Here is a 17,090-nt window from a genome sequence, read left to right as displayed (position 1 = left end):
GAGCAAGCTCGACGCTCAGAATTCATTAATAACACTTTTGTACAGCTCTTGCACCAACACCAACTGGTAGTTAACACTACAGACTGCTGGGTGTGTGGCTTGATACCCCACACTATGGATAAAGGTATTCCCTATCTGGTTTTGCCTTTTAGCTACAATGGATCATTTCAGGCCCTTCAAACCATCTTTGCTTATGCCCTTGAAACCTATCCTCCGCGTCCACCACGTTCCACTAAATATAACTCTGCCAACAAAGCTTTAGTCCAGGGAATTATTGACATGATCAAGGACGTCAATAATACTCCATCTTACCCTAGAGACGAATTGCGAGTATATTTAAGTTGGAACTCTTCAGAGTATCGCCTTAGTTTGGGAGAAAGCAAGCGCAAAAGCTCAACTCCAATCTGGGTCGTACCTCACCGAGGTCAGGTCTGTTTGCAAGGTAATGGGAGAAATCCGAGAGCTCAGCTAGGGAGGAGTGAGTGTGTAGAGACTTACGTGTTTCCGTCTAACTCTTCCCCTGCTTTTCTTACTGCTAGGGGTACCTACTTCATTTGTCGAGACAGAGCTTATACATGGTTGCCTGCCGACTTTTCAGGTTCATGTTATATTGCTCGATTATTGCCTCCAACATACACTGCTTCATCCGATTATCACAAGACCAGAGTAGCAAGAGGTGTCTTCAGCAAGGAATATACCGCTGGTCAGGAAGCTGGAGACTTCTTCAAAGGCTTCCTTCCGTTCTGGGGGCCTATGGCCAATAGTAGAAACATACGTCAGCTAACACGGGTAGTTGAATCTACTATCACCGAAACTGGTGGTGCCCTTAGCAATTTGACAGCTGAGCTTCAGGCGGATAGACTCATGACGTTGCAGAACCGTATGGTTCTAGACGTAATACTAGCAGATCGAGGTGGGGTATGCAGAATGATCCAATCGAGCTGCTGTGTCTTTATTCCTAATAATGCTCCAACAGTCTATGAGGCGATCTCGAAGCTACACAAGATTTCCGATTCTATTCATGTAGACAAGGGAAACTGGTCCTTCATGGAGTGGTTTTGGACTCTGATATCAGCGTGGGGATGGAAGGTTCTGATGGTCATTGGTGTCATCTTAGTACTCCTATTCTCATGCTGCCTGATTATCCAGTGTGGTCCTGCTCTGTGTAGTCTTTGTGCTGCAACCTGTTTTAGGAAACCACCTGCGTTTGGAGAAAAAGCGCGAGAAAGGATGATGATACAACAGCATGTCACTGACCTAATGAGCATAGAATTAGACTCTGACATAGACTGAGTAATTGCCTATGTAAGGGCAAAAGGAGGGTCTGAGGTTCCGTGACGATTTGAACCCGTGTTTTCCATATTGTCGGAAATACATAATATTGGTATCAGCGAACCGCAAATGATCCATTTAGCATATCCTGGTGTTTTCGCTATGCTACGAGCAAGAGTACTCCTGTTACAAACACATTTCTGATCTACCCATGGCATCCATCTTAGATCATGGCAGCCATTTTGTGTTTCTTGCCCTCACATACGCAATAACCTCTGATCACTTCATTTCAATTAAGGACACGTAGGCTTAGCCGGCGATTCACCTCTTTAGTGACACGTACACCTTGGAACAGAACACGCTGTAGCTGCATGACTCGACAAAGGCTGCCTCCTCTGCCCGAGGCCAGCCCTGCTGAACTGGTTCTCGTGTCCATTGTCCCGATCATGATTAGGCGGCCGAAGCCGGTAGCCTTGCCCATTTACAACCCACAAACATCCCTTATCCCACTTTCCTATCTTCCACACCTGGCTCCGTTCCTTTCTTTCTGAATCTTTATTAGGGGGAGGTAACGAAATTTACGATGAGGCGGTCCGGCTCTTGAATGCAATATTGACAAGGGATTGTGATGAACTAGTGGGAACCCCTCTTCGTAATGTTTGGCATCAGATATTATCGACGGTTCCTGTGTAACGCCAAATATTTATTGTTTAGGACACAAAGGTTTGGGAATGTACTAACATGTAAAGAATTTGCCTCAAGCTCAAATCTTAGTATATAAGGAGCAACCCTCTTTGTACAAATCGAACAGGCTCCTAGAATCTGCCCGTGTGTAGTTTCTGTGACTTCTGTGTCCCTGCAGTAATAAACCTTTGGTCTTTGATGCCACCATCGAGAAGCCCGTGTTTCTGTTTATTTGTGCACCAAGACAGGTGGAACTCCGGGGTCTTCGGGTGTTGTTCCCTGACACCTCTGGACGGAACCAAAAAGTCCAGAACTCCACTCTTCTCTGCCTTGCACCCTTCTCCTCTCTGCCTTGCACCCTTTCCCCCCTCAATCTTGCACCCTTGTCCTCTCTGCCTTGCACACTTCTCCTCTCTGCCTTGCACCCTACTCCTCTCTGCCTTGCACCCTTCTCCCCCTCCACCTTGCACCCTTATCTAACTTGCACCATTCTCCTCTCTGCCTTGAACCCTTCTCCCTTCTGCATTGATTATTCTCCTTTCTGTCTCACACCCTTCTACCCTCTGCCTTGCACCCTTCTCCCCTCTGCTTTGCACCCTTCTCCCCTCTGCCTTGCACCCTTCGCCCCACCTTGCACCGTTTTCCTTTCTGCATTGCACCCTTCTCTCTGCCTTGCACCCTTCTCTCCTCTGCCTTGCACCCTTCTCCCCCTCCACCTTGCACCTTTCTCTACCTTGCACCCTTCTCCTCTCTGCCTTGCACCCTTCTCGCCCTCCACCTTGAACCCTTATGAGGTTCCGTGACGATTTGAACCCGTGTTTTCAACATTGTCGTAAACTCATAATTTTGGTACCAGTGAACCGCAAATGATCCATTTAGTATATCCTGGTGTTTTTCGCTATGCTACGAGCAAGAGCACTCCTGTTACAACCACATTCCCGATTCACCCATAGCATCCATTCTAGATTATGGCATCCATCTTGTATTCTTGCCCTCACATAGTCAATGGACACACAGTGACCCCTGATCAAATTCATTACACTTAAGGACACAAAGGCCTTAGCCGGCGATTCACCTTGCTAGTGACACGTGCACCTTAGGACAGAAACGCTGTGGCCGCATGACTCGGCAAAAGCTGCCTCCTCTGCCTGAGGCCAGTCCTGCTATTCTGGTTCTCGTGTTCGTTGGCCTGATCATGATTAGGCGGCCGAAGCTGGTAGCCTTGCCCATTTACGACCCACAAACATCTCTTATCCTGGTTTTCTATCTTCTGCACCCGGCTCTGCTCCTTTCCTTCTGGGCCTTTATTAGGGGGAGGTAACGAAATTTACGATGAGGTGGTCCGGTTCTTGAATGAAAAGATGACATGGGATTATGATCGAACAGTGGGAACCTCTCATACGTAATGTTTTGACATCAGATATTGTTGACGATTCCTGTGTAACGCCAAATATTTATTGTTTAGAACATAAAGGTTAAGAAACGCACTAGTATGTGGAGAATGTTGCCCCCAGCTAAAAAAACTGTATTTAAGGAGCAACCCACTTTGTGCAAATTGAACAGGCTCCTAGAATCTGCCCGTGTGTAGTTTCTGTGACTTCTGTGTCCCTGCAGTAATAAACCTTTGGCCTTTGACGCCACCATCGAGAAGCCCGTGTTTCTGTTTATTTGTGCACCGAGACAGGTAGAACTCAGGGGTCTTCGGGTGTTGTCCCTGACACCTCTGGACCTTAATAAAAGTCCAGAACTCCAATTGGCGCCCAACGTGGAGCGACGTCATTCGGTACCGGTCCAAAAGCCTGAAGAGTTTGAGAAGCTCCGTGTGAAGATTCCAGAGGGAGGCGCCCCACTTCATCGATCCCGGCATATCGCAAAAGTGGCCCGACGTTCTCTTCCACGAGGGTTCCCGTTCGGACAGCTGCAGTGGTCCGCTGCCTTGACTGTCGCCCTGTCTTGGACCCGAGGTGCAGACCTTAGTACGGCAAGACAAGACGGGTTTCTCCTTGGTGACGTCTTCAGTGCCTCAGTTAAGTATTAAGTGGTTGCTAGTTGTTTGGTTACTTCGTAAGGGTTTGCTCCTGTTTGTATAATCCTTAGTTCCTTGGTTTGGTTTGGTTTCGTAAGATTATCACTGGTTGTTCTAGTTACGATAATCTTTTGGTTTAGTTTGGGTATCGATACATTTGTTCACTTTGGTAGGCCTAGGTTCTTAGTTCGAGTGTGCACCTTTGTTTGTGTTTGTTCTGTGTTCCGGTTTATAAAATGGTAAGTCAGAAAAACTGTATGTTGTCATGTTTTGGTTGCAACAGGGATTCCCGGTTGGAGGACTCGTGTCTGGTTCCTCCGATTGGAACTCCTCTTTATGATCTTTATTGCAAGCACGGTGTGGGTCCTATATCTTATAATGAGGTATGGATCCGTTACACGGAGAAAGATGGTGTCCTTAGTTGGCCACTACATGGTAGTTTTGAACCCGAAATTCTCGATAATTTAGAAATAAAGTTGTTTAAGAAGAAAGCCCGGCCGGCAATGTTTGATTCTTTCCGTTGTTGGCGAAAAGAATCCAAACAGAGAGAGACTAAAAAGTTGAAGAAAGAGCAAAAAGAGCAAGAGTTGACTTTAGAACAGTCTGCCAAGAAGCTGCAACTCAATGAATCTGAGAAAGCGATGGAGGTGGCCGATAGAGAGCGTAGTTTAGCGATAGACAAGTGCTATCCTGCCTTGCCCTCGAGTACTGCTAAGACAGTAGAGGACCCTGAAAAGGATCCCCTGTTGTCTTACTTGTTGAGGTCACCTCCACCGTATGCACAGGGTGCTAAAGCTCCACCTCTGCCAAATGTTCTGTTACCAGTTGCTGGACAGCCTGGTATACCTGCTCCTGCTCCCCTGAATCAAGCTCCTACACTCCCTGTGGTTAACAATATTCCTCCGGCACCCCATCTTCCAGGGTTGCCGACTCCTTTGCCTATGCCTGTACCGCTGATACCTGTTGTTTCGCAAATTACTTTGCCTGCTTCCCCTACTATTGCTGTTTCTTCTGTCCCAACTACTACTCTACTTCAAACTTCTGCAAGCTATGTGACTCCTCTTTCTGTTCGTCGGAGGATCACCGAATCTGTCTCTAATATTCTATCTCCCTTTTACAAAACTTTGATTAGGAGTCCTGCCTCTGAATCTGTTCAGAGACGTAGTCAGCTTCCTAGTGTTGAAGAACGAGGAATATTAGATTCGACTGCCCTTAGGTGGATTTCGAAAGTTGGAAGGTATAATGTACAAGATGTATTAGATACATTTATGCAATGGAATGAACCGACACAGCGCTATGTGTTTGATGTCATGTGTTCCCTTTTACGTGAGGAATGGGAGGAGAACGATTCTGAACAAGTTCCGGATGAATTAATTCATGTTCAACAAAAATTTGCTGCAGGTATGATAGTTGGTCAGGAAGTAAAAGAAGCAATGGAACTGATTTTAGATTTTAGATTTGATCCTTCCCTCCGTTCACCAAGAGCCTTAGAGAAACGTAGCACGAAACAAGGTCGCCAATATCCTATGAGAGAAGTTCCGCCAATATGGCGCGAAGCTATACAAGCTGATGCGGTCCATGGTATTGCAGCCGCTCCAGCCCAATTTCAGAGAGTGTGGATACACATTCCGTGGAAACGAGCCGAAGTGTTAGCAGTAAAACAGGCCTTGCCAGATCCGCGTAAAAATCCAGCTGGATATTACAAAGAGCTGGCCCAGACGGTTGAAGCTTGCGTAATGAATTTAGCGGACATTGACATGCTATTTGGCAATGTAGTACCGCAACCAATTTGGGCTAAAATTCGTAAAGAAAATCATCCAGTTGCCCTAGGTGGTGATTGGGCAGCTATAGTAGCGGCAGATGGTCAACAAATTGGTGGTTCTAAACCCGAACCTCTAATTGCTAATTTGCCCGGTAGAATAATAGATTTAATGAAAACTCTGATGCCAGCATTGCGCGTTAACTGCGACAAATTGTCCGCATGCAGGCAGAAAAAGGACGAAAGCGTCCCCAACTTTTTCACTAGATTTGAATAAACTTTCGTAGATCATAGTGGTCAAGATATGAGCACGGAAGGAGGCCAGAGATTATTTGTTGATAAATTTGTGCACAATCTGTTACCAGAACTCAGTAATAAATTAAAGGATTCTGAAAGTGCGTGGGCTGTCTCTACGACTGCGCAAATACTTGCAACTGCCCAGTACTATGAAAATAGGGATAAAGAAGAAAAAGAAAAGTCAGATAAGAAAACAAAAGATTTAAAAACTAAAGTCCTTTTGCAGTAGGCATATCCGCCTCGCACGAATCAGACAAACACACAGCAAGGGCCATACCAGAGGACAGACTATGGTTCTCAGAGACCGCAATACCAATGGAATCAGTGTGCTTACTGCAAAAAGGAAGGTCATTATAAGAATGAGTGTCCAGTACTAGCACAAAATAATGCTGCTGCAGCTCAGAGAGGTCGTGGTGGTTCTACGCAAAATTCTAGAGGTCGAGGACGAGGTGCTATGCCTCCACAAACGAATGATCGCCCTTCTAATTATTTTGATCAGCGAAACGGACAATCTGCACAACCAACTAGATCTCAACAGTATCACGTTGAGGATTACTGTGAAGTTAGTGAGGAATTTCAGCAAAATGAGTACTAGGACAGCCATGGACAAAGAGAGGGAGTAGTATCAGTTCCAGTAGATCAGAGTGGGCCTTATGTCGCAGTAGCCACATCAGGTGTAGTCGAACCGTTTCTGTTGGATACTGGTGCAGCGAAAAGTTCTATCTTACATGCGAAATTCCCTGGCGCACCTTTGTCTGGCTTAACAAATGTTTCAGTAGGTTTTTCAGGCGCCCCTGTTCACAACCCCGTTTCTGGTCCTTTGTCTGTTTCTGTTGAGCCTCGTCAATTGAAAGCACCCCTGATTTTGACGACTGGTTGTAATGAAAATCTGCTTGGTTTAGACTTTTTAAAACGCCTATACGCGACTTTGTACTGTTCTCCGTCAGGAGTACAGCTTACATTGGGTAAGAGAATCATCTCCCCGATGTACTTGTCAATGGATGCGCTCCCACTGGAGCTGCATTCTCTCCCTGATACTCTTTGGGCGACTGGTCCTAACGATGTAGGTCTTTTGGAAATTCCACCCTATGTAGTAACTTTGAAAGCAAATGTCAAATTTCCACGAATCCCACAATACAAGATCTCTAGTGAAGGTGAACGCGCGCTCTTATTGATAGTACAAGATTTGATCAAGAAAGACGTAATAGAGGAAACTAGAGGAAATGTCTGTAACAGCCCTGTACTGCCAATTCTAAAACGCACTGATCCTTCAAAACCTCCGGTCTATAGATTTGTAATCGACCTTAGAGAGGTTAACAAAATTGTGATCCCACAGTTTCCTGTGGTTCCAGACATTACTGCATTGTTAACGTTGATTACCGCAACTGCCACATGGTTCTCAGTTATCGACTTGAAGAATGCCTTTTTCAGCATTCCGATAGCCGAAGAAAGCAGAGATATTTTCGGCTTCTCTCTAGGAGGCCGAAGCTTCAGGTTTAAACGTGCTCCACAAGGCTATTGTGAAAGCCCATCCATTTACAGCCAGGCATTAAAAAGTCAGTTAGATTCTTTTGTACTTCCTCCTGGTTCTGCTTTAGTGCAATATGTCGATGATCTTCTAGTGGCTGCCGATGACAAGGAAACTTGCAAAGCAGCTACAATTTCCTTATTGCATCATTTGTCTGATTTAAATCACAAGGTGTCACCTTCCAAAATGCAATATTGTTGTCAAGAAGTGACCTACCTGGGTCATCTCTTGTCAAAGGAGGGAAGAAGGTTGACCCCAGAGAGAATAAAAGCAATTACGCAGATGAATGTTCCTAGCACACAGAGAGAAGTTCGTGCGTTTTTAGGTATTACCTCATACTGCAGGCAATGGATCCCAAATTTTTCTCTTTTGGCAAGACCATTGGTGGCCTTGACTGGAAAAGGTGTTCCGAGTCCGGTGCCATGGTCTGCCGAATGTCAACAAAGTTTCTCTGAGTTACGAAATGCACTGTGTTCAGCTCCTGTGTTGGGTACACCCGACTACCGTAAGCCATTTACACTCTATGTTCACGAGAGAGAAGGTTGTGCATTGAGTGTTCTGACGCAACGATTTGGTGATAAACAACGCCCTTGTGCGTATTTTTCATCAACATTAGACACGGTAGCCAGAGCGTTGCCTAGTTGCTTGAGAGCTACAGCAGCAGCTGCAGCGTTCATTCGACAATCTGCTGTTATGGTCATGAATAACATGCTAGTGGTCATGGTTCCACATGCCGTGGACACACTCATGAACCGAACAAAGACACAGCACCTTACCAGTGCTAGATTATCAGGCTATGAGCTGACACTGCTAGCAAGTCATATTCAGATTAAAAGATGCAATGTATTGAATCCAGCAACATTGTTGCCGACTAGTCAGGAGTCGAGTGATTCTGAACCACATGACTGTTGTTTCAGAACTGAAGAGGAGACAAAAGGACGGATTGATCTTAAAGACACTCCATTATCAGATCCAGATGGCACGTTGTATGTCGACGGGTCTTGTTTTAAATTGGAGAATGGTGATGTAACAGCTGCCTATGCAGTAATGTTAGACGGACCGGGAGGGTCGGCCGAGATTACGGGGAGAGGTCTCCAGGGAGAGCCGTCTCCAACGACTGTACAGATAAGTAACTTCCCCCCCACAGACGGACACCACACAAGATTGAAGGTTAACGAGACTTTATATGCACTTCTTAGGTTACGATGATATAATACAAGGAGGTCTGGACTCAGGGGTCCCCTCGGTTCTGATCTCTGGTTGAGGAAAAGGGTAGCGGGACAGTCTTAGTTACCAATGAGTTCAATAGCTCTCAATCCTCGAGCTCGGCGTGGTTGCTGATCGGGCCGTGGAGGAGCCAAGCAGGTCCCGAGATGGATGAAGGGTGGTCGACGGGCCGTGGAGAAGCCAAGCAGGTCCCGAGATGGATGAAGGATGGTCGACGGGCCGTGGAGAAGCCAAGCAGGTCCCGATGCAGATGACAGTTACAACGGTCCGCGGCCTCGCCAGCAGATCCGGACGACGGTGAAGGATGAAGGTTACGACGGCTGTGGCAGCGCCACCAGGCAGGATGATGGTGCACAGGACAGGGCTACGGCAGCGCCAGTAGTCCGTCCAGGATGAGTTCTTCTTTCGTCTCTCGACTCCAAGATACAACTGCCTTCCTGTTCTGGAGCTGCCCCAGTTATAGGGCTGGCGTGCTTTGATGTCCGGACCCTCGCACTTGGAGGTCGGGAGGTCCGGGATGAGGGAGTCCAGACACCCAGCAGGGGGGTGGAGCCAGCGCCCGGGGAGGCGATGGGCGAGCGGCACTGGCCGGGGGAGAACCATCGACACCTCTTTCTCCCATTGACTGGCCAAGTAGCTCGCTCACCTCCTGGGTGGAGGGTGGTGCCGGAATGTCTGAGGCCGGGCTAGGCCCAGGGTTGAGGTCGATCGGGGGCCAGGCGGCCTCGTGGCGAAGTGTCCAAGATGGCGGCCCGGGCTGGGCGCGTGGGTCGGCCGTGGATCGGACCCACGAGGTTATCATGCTCGGGGGCAGGTGTCCCTGAGGGGACGTAGGACGTGCAATGGTGGGGTGTGGTGCTTGTATGACTGGCTCGGGCTTGGTCGAGCCGGGGGAGAGCGGCCCGTCACGTGGCCTGTCCAACATGCGTCCCCCCCAGCTGAAGGCGGGGAGAGTTACCCATCCTCTTGGGGACTCTCTTCGTCGAGGCGGAAAAACCGGGACAGGCCATCCGCGTTGGCGTGGTCAGACCCAGGCCGGTGTTCAACGGTAAAGTCCATACCTTGCAAGGAGATGGACCAGCGTAGCAGTTTTGGGTTTTCCCCCCGCATATGCATCAACCACTGCAGGGGTCGGTGGTCAGTCTGCACCCGGAAGTGGGTGCCAAAAAGGTAGGGTCGGAGCTTCTTGAGGGCCCATACCACAGCGAAGGCTTCCCTCTCTATGGTGCTCCAGCGTTGCTCCCGTGGTAGGAGTCTCCGGCTGATGAAGGCCACCGGTTGATCAAGGCCTTCGGTGTTCACCTGGGACAGGACCGCCCCAATGCCCTGGTCGGAGGCGTCCGTCTGGACGACGAACTCCCGGCTGTAGTCTGGGGCCTGGAGTACAGGAGCGGAACACATGGCGGCCTTTAGCCGTTCGAAGGCCGCTTGACACTCTGGGGTCCAGTTCACCTTCTTGGGCTGATTTTTCGACGTGAGTTCGGTGAGAGGCCCCACGATGGTACCATAGTCTTTCACGAACCTTCGGTAGTAGCCCGTGAGGCCCAGGAAGGCTCGCACCTCAGTTTGAGTGTTAGGGGGTTGCCAGTTCTGGATGGCGGCAATTTTCAGTTGAAGAGGGGCCACTAGACCGCTTCCCACTTGGTGTCCGAGATAGGTCACTGACCCTTGTCCAATTTGACATTTGCTGGCCTTGATCGTGAGGCCAGCTCGCTGAAGGGCTTGCAACACTGCTTGGAGGTGGTGGAGGTGCTCGGTCCAGTGGTGGCTGTACACAGCGATGTCGTCCAGGTAGGCGGCGCTGAACTCTTCGAGCCCCGCCAGGACCTGATTGACGAGCCGTTGGAAAGTCGCTGGGGCATTTTTCATGCCGAAGGGCATGACCGTGAAGTGATAGTGGCCATCGGGGGTGGAGAAGGCAGAACGTTCTTGTGCTCGGGGTGTGAGGCCGATCTGCCAATAGCCTGCCGTTAGATCGAAGATGCTGAGGTAGCGGGCAGCGCCCATTCGGTCGACCAGTTCATCTGCCCGGGGGATGGGGTGTGCGTCCGTTCTGGTGACTTCATTCAGGCCCCGGTAGTCGACACAGAACCGGAGTTCGGGTGTGGTTCCGGGGGCGGCTGCTTTGGGGACCAGTACGACCGGGCTGGCCCATGGACTGTCGGAGGGCTCGATGACCCCGAGCGTGAGCATCTTAGTTACTTCCGCCTGGATGCAGGCCCGTACCCGATCAGGTACGCGGTAGGCCCGGTGGCGGATAGGAGGGCTGTCTCCGGTGTCCACATCGTGCACACACCAGGCAGTGACACCTGGGGTGAGGGAGAACAGGCTGGCAAATCGTGATAGGAGGGCTTGGCACTCTTGGCGTTGTTCCTGGGTGAGGGTCTCCGAGAGTCGGACCCCATCCACGGAGCCGTCTTGCTCCTGGGTCCGCAAGAGGTCAGGGAGAGGCTCGGAGTCGTCCTCAACCCCGTTGTCTGTGGCCATCAAGAGGCTGAGTTCTGTTCGTGCAAAGTGGGGTTTCAGTCTGTTGGTGTGGAGGACTCGGAGCGGATTCCGGGCGGACTCCATATCGATCAGATAGGTGGCGGGTCCCTTGCGCTCGATTACCTTGAAGGGTCCCGTCCATTTGTCTTGGAGAGCGCACGGTTCTGTGGGGGACATTACCCAGACCTGTTGCCCCGGCTCGAATTCAATAGATGAGGCGTTCTGGTCATACCATCTCTTCATGTCCTCTTGACTGGCCTCTAGGTTGGCTTTCGCTAGGTCTCTGAACCGCTGGGACTGGTTGCGGAGGGTGAGGAGGTACCGGAAGACATCTGGAGGACTCTTGGCCGGAGGCAACTCCCAGCCTTCTTTGATCAGGCTGAGTGGCCCCCGTACTGGGTGCCCATAGAGCAGCTCGAATGGGCTGAAGCCTAGGGACTTCTGTGGGACCTCCCGGTAGGCGAAGAGGAGGCACGGCAGCAGCACGTCCCACTGGCGACGGAGGGGTTCTTCCAATCCCCCGATCATCCCTTTTAGTGTGCGATTGAACCGCTCAACAAGTCCGTTTCCTTGGGGGTGATAGGGGGTCGTGAAGCGGTAGGTGACCCCACACTGTTGCCAGAGGGACTTCATGTATTTGGAAATAAAGTTCGTGCCTCTGTCACTGACGACTTCTCGGGGGAACCCCACACGGGAGAAGATCCCCATCAGGGCCCTGCCGACCACTGGGGCTGTGACGGTCCGGAGAGGAATAGCCTCAGGGTAGCGGGTGGCGTGGTCCACTAGTACGAGGATGAAGCGATGGCCTTGTCTTGTACGTGGGTCTAGGGGTCCCACAATGTCTATTCCGACCCTCTCAAATGGGGTTGTGACTACGGGAAAGGGTTGCAGGGGGGCCTTTAATTTGCGGCCGCTCTTCCCACTGGCTTGGCACGTGGGGCAAGATCGGCAATGCTGGTGCACATCGTTTCTCATTTTTGGCCAGAAGAAGTGGGTCACTAGGCGGCTGTAGGTTTTATCTTGTCCCAGGTGCCCTGCCAGGGGGACATCGTGGGCCAGATTTAGCAGGAAGTCTCTAAAGCGGAGTGGCACCACTAGTACTCGGTTGGCCCCCAGCTCGGCGATTCGTTGCTCGCTGTACAGTAGGTCATTGTCCCAGTAGACCCAATGAGTTCCGGAGGTATCCCCTGCGCTTTGGGCGAGCGCTTGTTGTCGGAGTCCCTCAAGGGAGGGACAGGTCTTCTGCTCCTGACGAAATTGTTCTTGTGTGGGCCCCCCTTCTTGAGCCCACTGGTCGAGATTAGCAAGGTCGGAAGGTTGAGCAGGTTCGAGGGGGATGCACTGGTCGGGGGTCTCGGCGGGGGCGACCGGAGGCGGAGGCGCCGGCCATTCTGGTTCTTCCGGGTGATGGTTGGCACGGGCGGCCATAGACCGGGTGGTGACGCACGCCCAGTCTGGGACGCCCAACATCCCCAAGTGTTCTTTTCGCTCCACGGCTGCCCACGGGGAGCTTTCCAGGTCATTTCCGAGGAGGCAGTCCACGGGGGCGTCGTCTCGGACCGTTACTTTCAACATGCCGGAGACCCCTCCCCACTCAAAGGGGACGCAGGCCATCCGACACAGACTCTCCGAGTTGTCGGCTGATCGTACAGGGCATAGAATGTTCGGTAGATATTGCTCTGGGGTTACCAGATGACAGCGGACGGCTGTCACACTGGCCCCGGTGTCTCGGAGGGCTTCGGCCCGTTGTCCATTGATGCTCACCCATTGGCCGTACTTCTGGGTGTTAGCGGGTAGGGGGACCCGCGGGACCATGTCTCTTCCCCCTAAGCACGCGAGAGTCATGGCGGCTGGCTCCCACCCTTGATACTCTTGCTCGTCTGTTTCTTGTTCCTCGGAGATCTGTTCTTCCCCTAGTGCCGCGGCGGTCACCTGGCGGGGTCTTGGGCTCTGATACTGCGGGCAGCTTGGGTCATTTGCATAGTGGCCGACTCGTTGGCATCGGTGACATGTAACATTGGCTCTGTATCCCGGTCGCGCCGGGGTGCTGCCCCGGTTGGCCGGGGGGGTGGTGCTGGTAATGGGGGCGGCCGGAGTGTTGTCTCTTCCTCGTCCTTGGCCCCCTCCTCCTCCTCCTCTGGATCGGTGGTGACCATTGTTGTTCCTGTTCTGCTCGTAGGACCCATTCCGGCCCACTCGGGTGATCTCCCACCGGTCAGCTTCGGCTGCGAGCTGCCGGGGATCGGTTAACTTGCTGTCGAGGAGGTGTTGGCGTAGTTCAATGAAGCAGTTGTTGGACAGATGCTCCCATACCATCAGATTGAACAACTGCTCGTAGGTCGTGACGTTGTTCCCTCTGATCCAGCCTTCGAAGGCTCGGCTAAAGTACGTTACATAGTCCACCCAAGTTGTACCTGGAATGCGTGTGCAGTCTCGGAACCTCTGACGGTACATCTCGGGCGTGAGGCCATAGCGAGTGAGGAGGGACGCTTTCATATGGTCGTAGGAGGTCATCTGGTGGTCTGGGAGCTGTAACAGAGTATCGCGGCCCTCATTGAGGAATTTGCCCCATAGGCCGGCTCCCCAGTCGGCTCTATCGATCCGGTGCGCAGTCATCGCGATTTCATATGCTTTAAACCATTGCTGGATGTCGTCTTCTCGAAAATATTCTCGGACCACATCCTTGGGGATGTGCACTTTTTTGTCCGTGGTCCCGGGGGTGGACGGTCTGTCGGCCACCCCTAATTCTTTATTCTGTTTGCGCAGGTTGATCTCGGCTAGGTTCCGCTCGTGCTCGTACGTTAGTCTTTTTTCCTCGAGCTCCCTTTGCCTCTGTTTCTCCTCTCTTTCTTCTCGGAGGCGAAGGTGCTCTAAGTTTATTTTTTGCTCGGCCAATTTGAGTTCTATGTCCATCTTGAGTCGGGCCATTTCAAGTTCGTGTAGTCGGGCTTTTTCTCTTTCTTGGATCTCGTCTTGCGAGAGACCCGTTCTTTGCTCTTCAGGGACCGTGTTGGTCTTTTTCGCGGTGCTTTGCTCCGGGGCTTCGACATCCCCGGTCTCTGCCCAGGATTCTAGGGCATGCTTAAAATCGTCCTTGGTACTTAGTCCGGTGGTAGCGATACCTAGTTCGATACAGAACTGTTTTAGTTCACGATGGCTGTATTCCTCTAGCTTTTCCATTTGGAACTTCTCAGTTGATCCGCTCTCTTTAGTCGACATTGTTGTTCGTTGTGGGGTGAGCTACTCTCTGTACGTTATGCGGTGATTCGGATCCCACCGCTGCCACCAATGTTAGACGGACCGGGAGGGTCGGCCGAGATTACGGGGAGAGGTCTCCAGGGAGAGCCGTCTCCAACGACTGTACAGATAAGTAACTTCCCCCCCACAGACGGACACCACACAAGATTGAAGGTTAACGAGACTTTATATGCACTTCTTAGGTTACGATGATATAATACAAGGAGGTCTGGACTCAGGGGTCCCCTCGGTTCTGATCTCTGGTTGAGGAAAAGGGTAGCGGGACAGTCTTAGTTACCAATGAGTTCAATAGCTCTCAATCCTCGAGCTCGGCGTGGTTGCTGATCGGGCCGTGGAGGAGCCAAGCAGGTCCCGAGATGGATGAAGGGTGGTCGACGGGCCGTGGAGAAGCCAAGCAGGTCCCGAGATGGATGAAGGATGGTCGACGGGCCGTGGAGAAGCCAAGCAGGTCCCGATGCAGATGACAGTTACAACGGTCCGCGGCCTCGCCAGCAGATCCGGACGACGGTGAAGGATGAAGGTTACGACGGCTGTGGCAGCGCCACCAGGCAGGATGATGGTGCACAGGACAGGGCTACGGCAGCGCCAGTAGTCCGTCCAGGATGAGTTCTTCTTTCGTCTCTCGACTCCAAGATACAACTGCCTTCCTGTTCTGGAGCTGCCCCAGTTATAGGGCTGGCGTGCTTTGATGTCCGGACCCTCGCACTTGGAGGTCGGGAGGTCCGGGATGAGGGAGTCCAGACACCCAGCAGGGGGGTGGAGCCAGCGCCCGGGGAGGCGATGGGCGAGCGGCACTGGCCGGGGGAGAACCATCGACACCTCTTTCTCCCATTGACTGGCCAAGTAGCTCGCTCACCTCCTGGGTGGAGGGTGGTGCCGGAATGTCTGAGGCCGGGCTAGGCCCAGGGTTGAGGTCGATCGGGGGCCAGGCGGCCTCGTGGCGAAGTGTCCAAGATGGCGGCCCGGGCTGGGCGCGTGGGTCGGCCGTGGATCGGACCCACGAGGTTATCATGCTCGGGGGCAGGTGTCCCTGAGGGGACGTAGGACGTGCAATGGTGGGGTGTGGTGCTTGTATGACTGGCTCGGGCTTGGTCGAGCCGGGGGAGAGCGGCCCGTCACGTGGCCTGTCCAACAAGTAACGACTTTGAGTACGATTGTGGAGACTGCAAGAGTGAGTCAGAATTCTGCCCAAGCTGCAGAATTAATTGCATTGACTAGAGCGTGTGTTTTAGCTAAGGGAAAGAGAGTGAATGTGTTCACAGATAGTCAGTACGCGTTCGGTGTAGCGCATAGTTTTGGCCGATTGTGGAAGGAAAGAGGTTTTATTACGTCCCATGGGACTAAGATACAGCATGGTCAGCTAGTCAATGACTTGTTGGAATCTCTAACCTTACCAATGGAAGTTGCGATTGTGAAGTGCAGTGCGCATCGAGCAATCACGGATGATGTTAGTCGTGGAAATGCCTTTGCTGATGAGACAGCTAAACAGACAGCTAGGAATACGATGAGTGGGATGTATGTTGCAACGTGTGCAAGATGGATTACTGAATCGGGAATGTGTGAGGACACAGTGGAAAGTGTGAAAGCGATTCAGGAAGAAGCGACTGAAGAGGAAAAGCTTGCATGGAAAGAGAAAACGGGTAAATTGGACTCGAGTGGATGTTGGATTGATTTGTCGGAACAGCAGCGTTGGATGTTGCCTGATGCGTATGTGCTTGCGGTGGTAACGATGGCGCATGGAGCAGCGCACATCAGTTCTGAAGGGATTTGTAAGATGTTGGCTCCAGTCTGGAAGAATGATGCAATTAGTAAATGTGCGGAGAGAGTGGTGAGAAACTGCATGATATGCCTGATGCATAATCCTGGCAAGGGAACCCCCACACCCACTGGTCACTTCGCTCCTCCTTCTTGCCCCTTCGAAGTGATTCAGTTGGATTTCATTCACATGGATCGATGTAACAACCTTAAATACGTCCTAGTGGTAGTCTGTGCTTTTTCAAGGTGGATCGAAGCATATCCACTCAAAGACAATACTGCCTTGTCCACTGCCAAAATCCTCCTAAACGAATACTTCCCCAGATATGGTATGCCACGGATTGTATGGTCAGATAATGGGAGTGAATTCGTAGGGAAAGTTATGCAGAGTGTGTGTGCAGGTTTGGGTATCAAGCAAAATGTTTCACAGTGCGAATCACCCCCAGTCAGCAGGTTTAGTTGAAGGGTATAATGGCACCCTCAAGCTGAAACTGGCTAAGATACAAGCCTCCACGGGCTTGTCCTAGCCAGACGCACTACCTTTGGCCCTGTTATCCACAAGAGCGACTGTGCATTCCCGAGTAGGGCTTAGCCCCTATGAGATTGTATTCGGTCGTCCCGCTAATGTTTGGGGGGTACCGAGACCTAGGGAGTTCAAACAACTGGAATACCCAATGCTAATTGATTACCTTTTTGACTTGACTGCTAAATTGAGTCTCATTCACCAACAGGTTTTCGATGCATTGCCAAAGCCTCCGGAAAGTCCAGGTCATCAGCTGAAACCCGGAGACTACATT

This window comes from Lissotriton vulgaris, chromosome 6 (assembly GCF_964263255.1).
Source record: "Lissotriton vulgaris chromosome 6, aLisVul1.2, whole genome shotgun sequence".
Taxonomy (NCBI): Eukaryota; Metazoa; Chordata; class Amphibia; order Caudata; family Salamandridae; genus Lissotriton; species Lissotriton vulgaris.
This window is presented reverse-complemented; position numbering follows the sequence as displayed.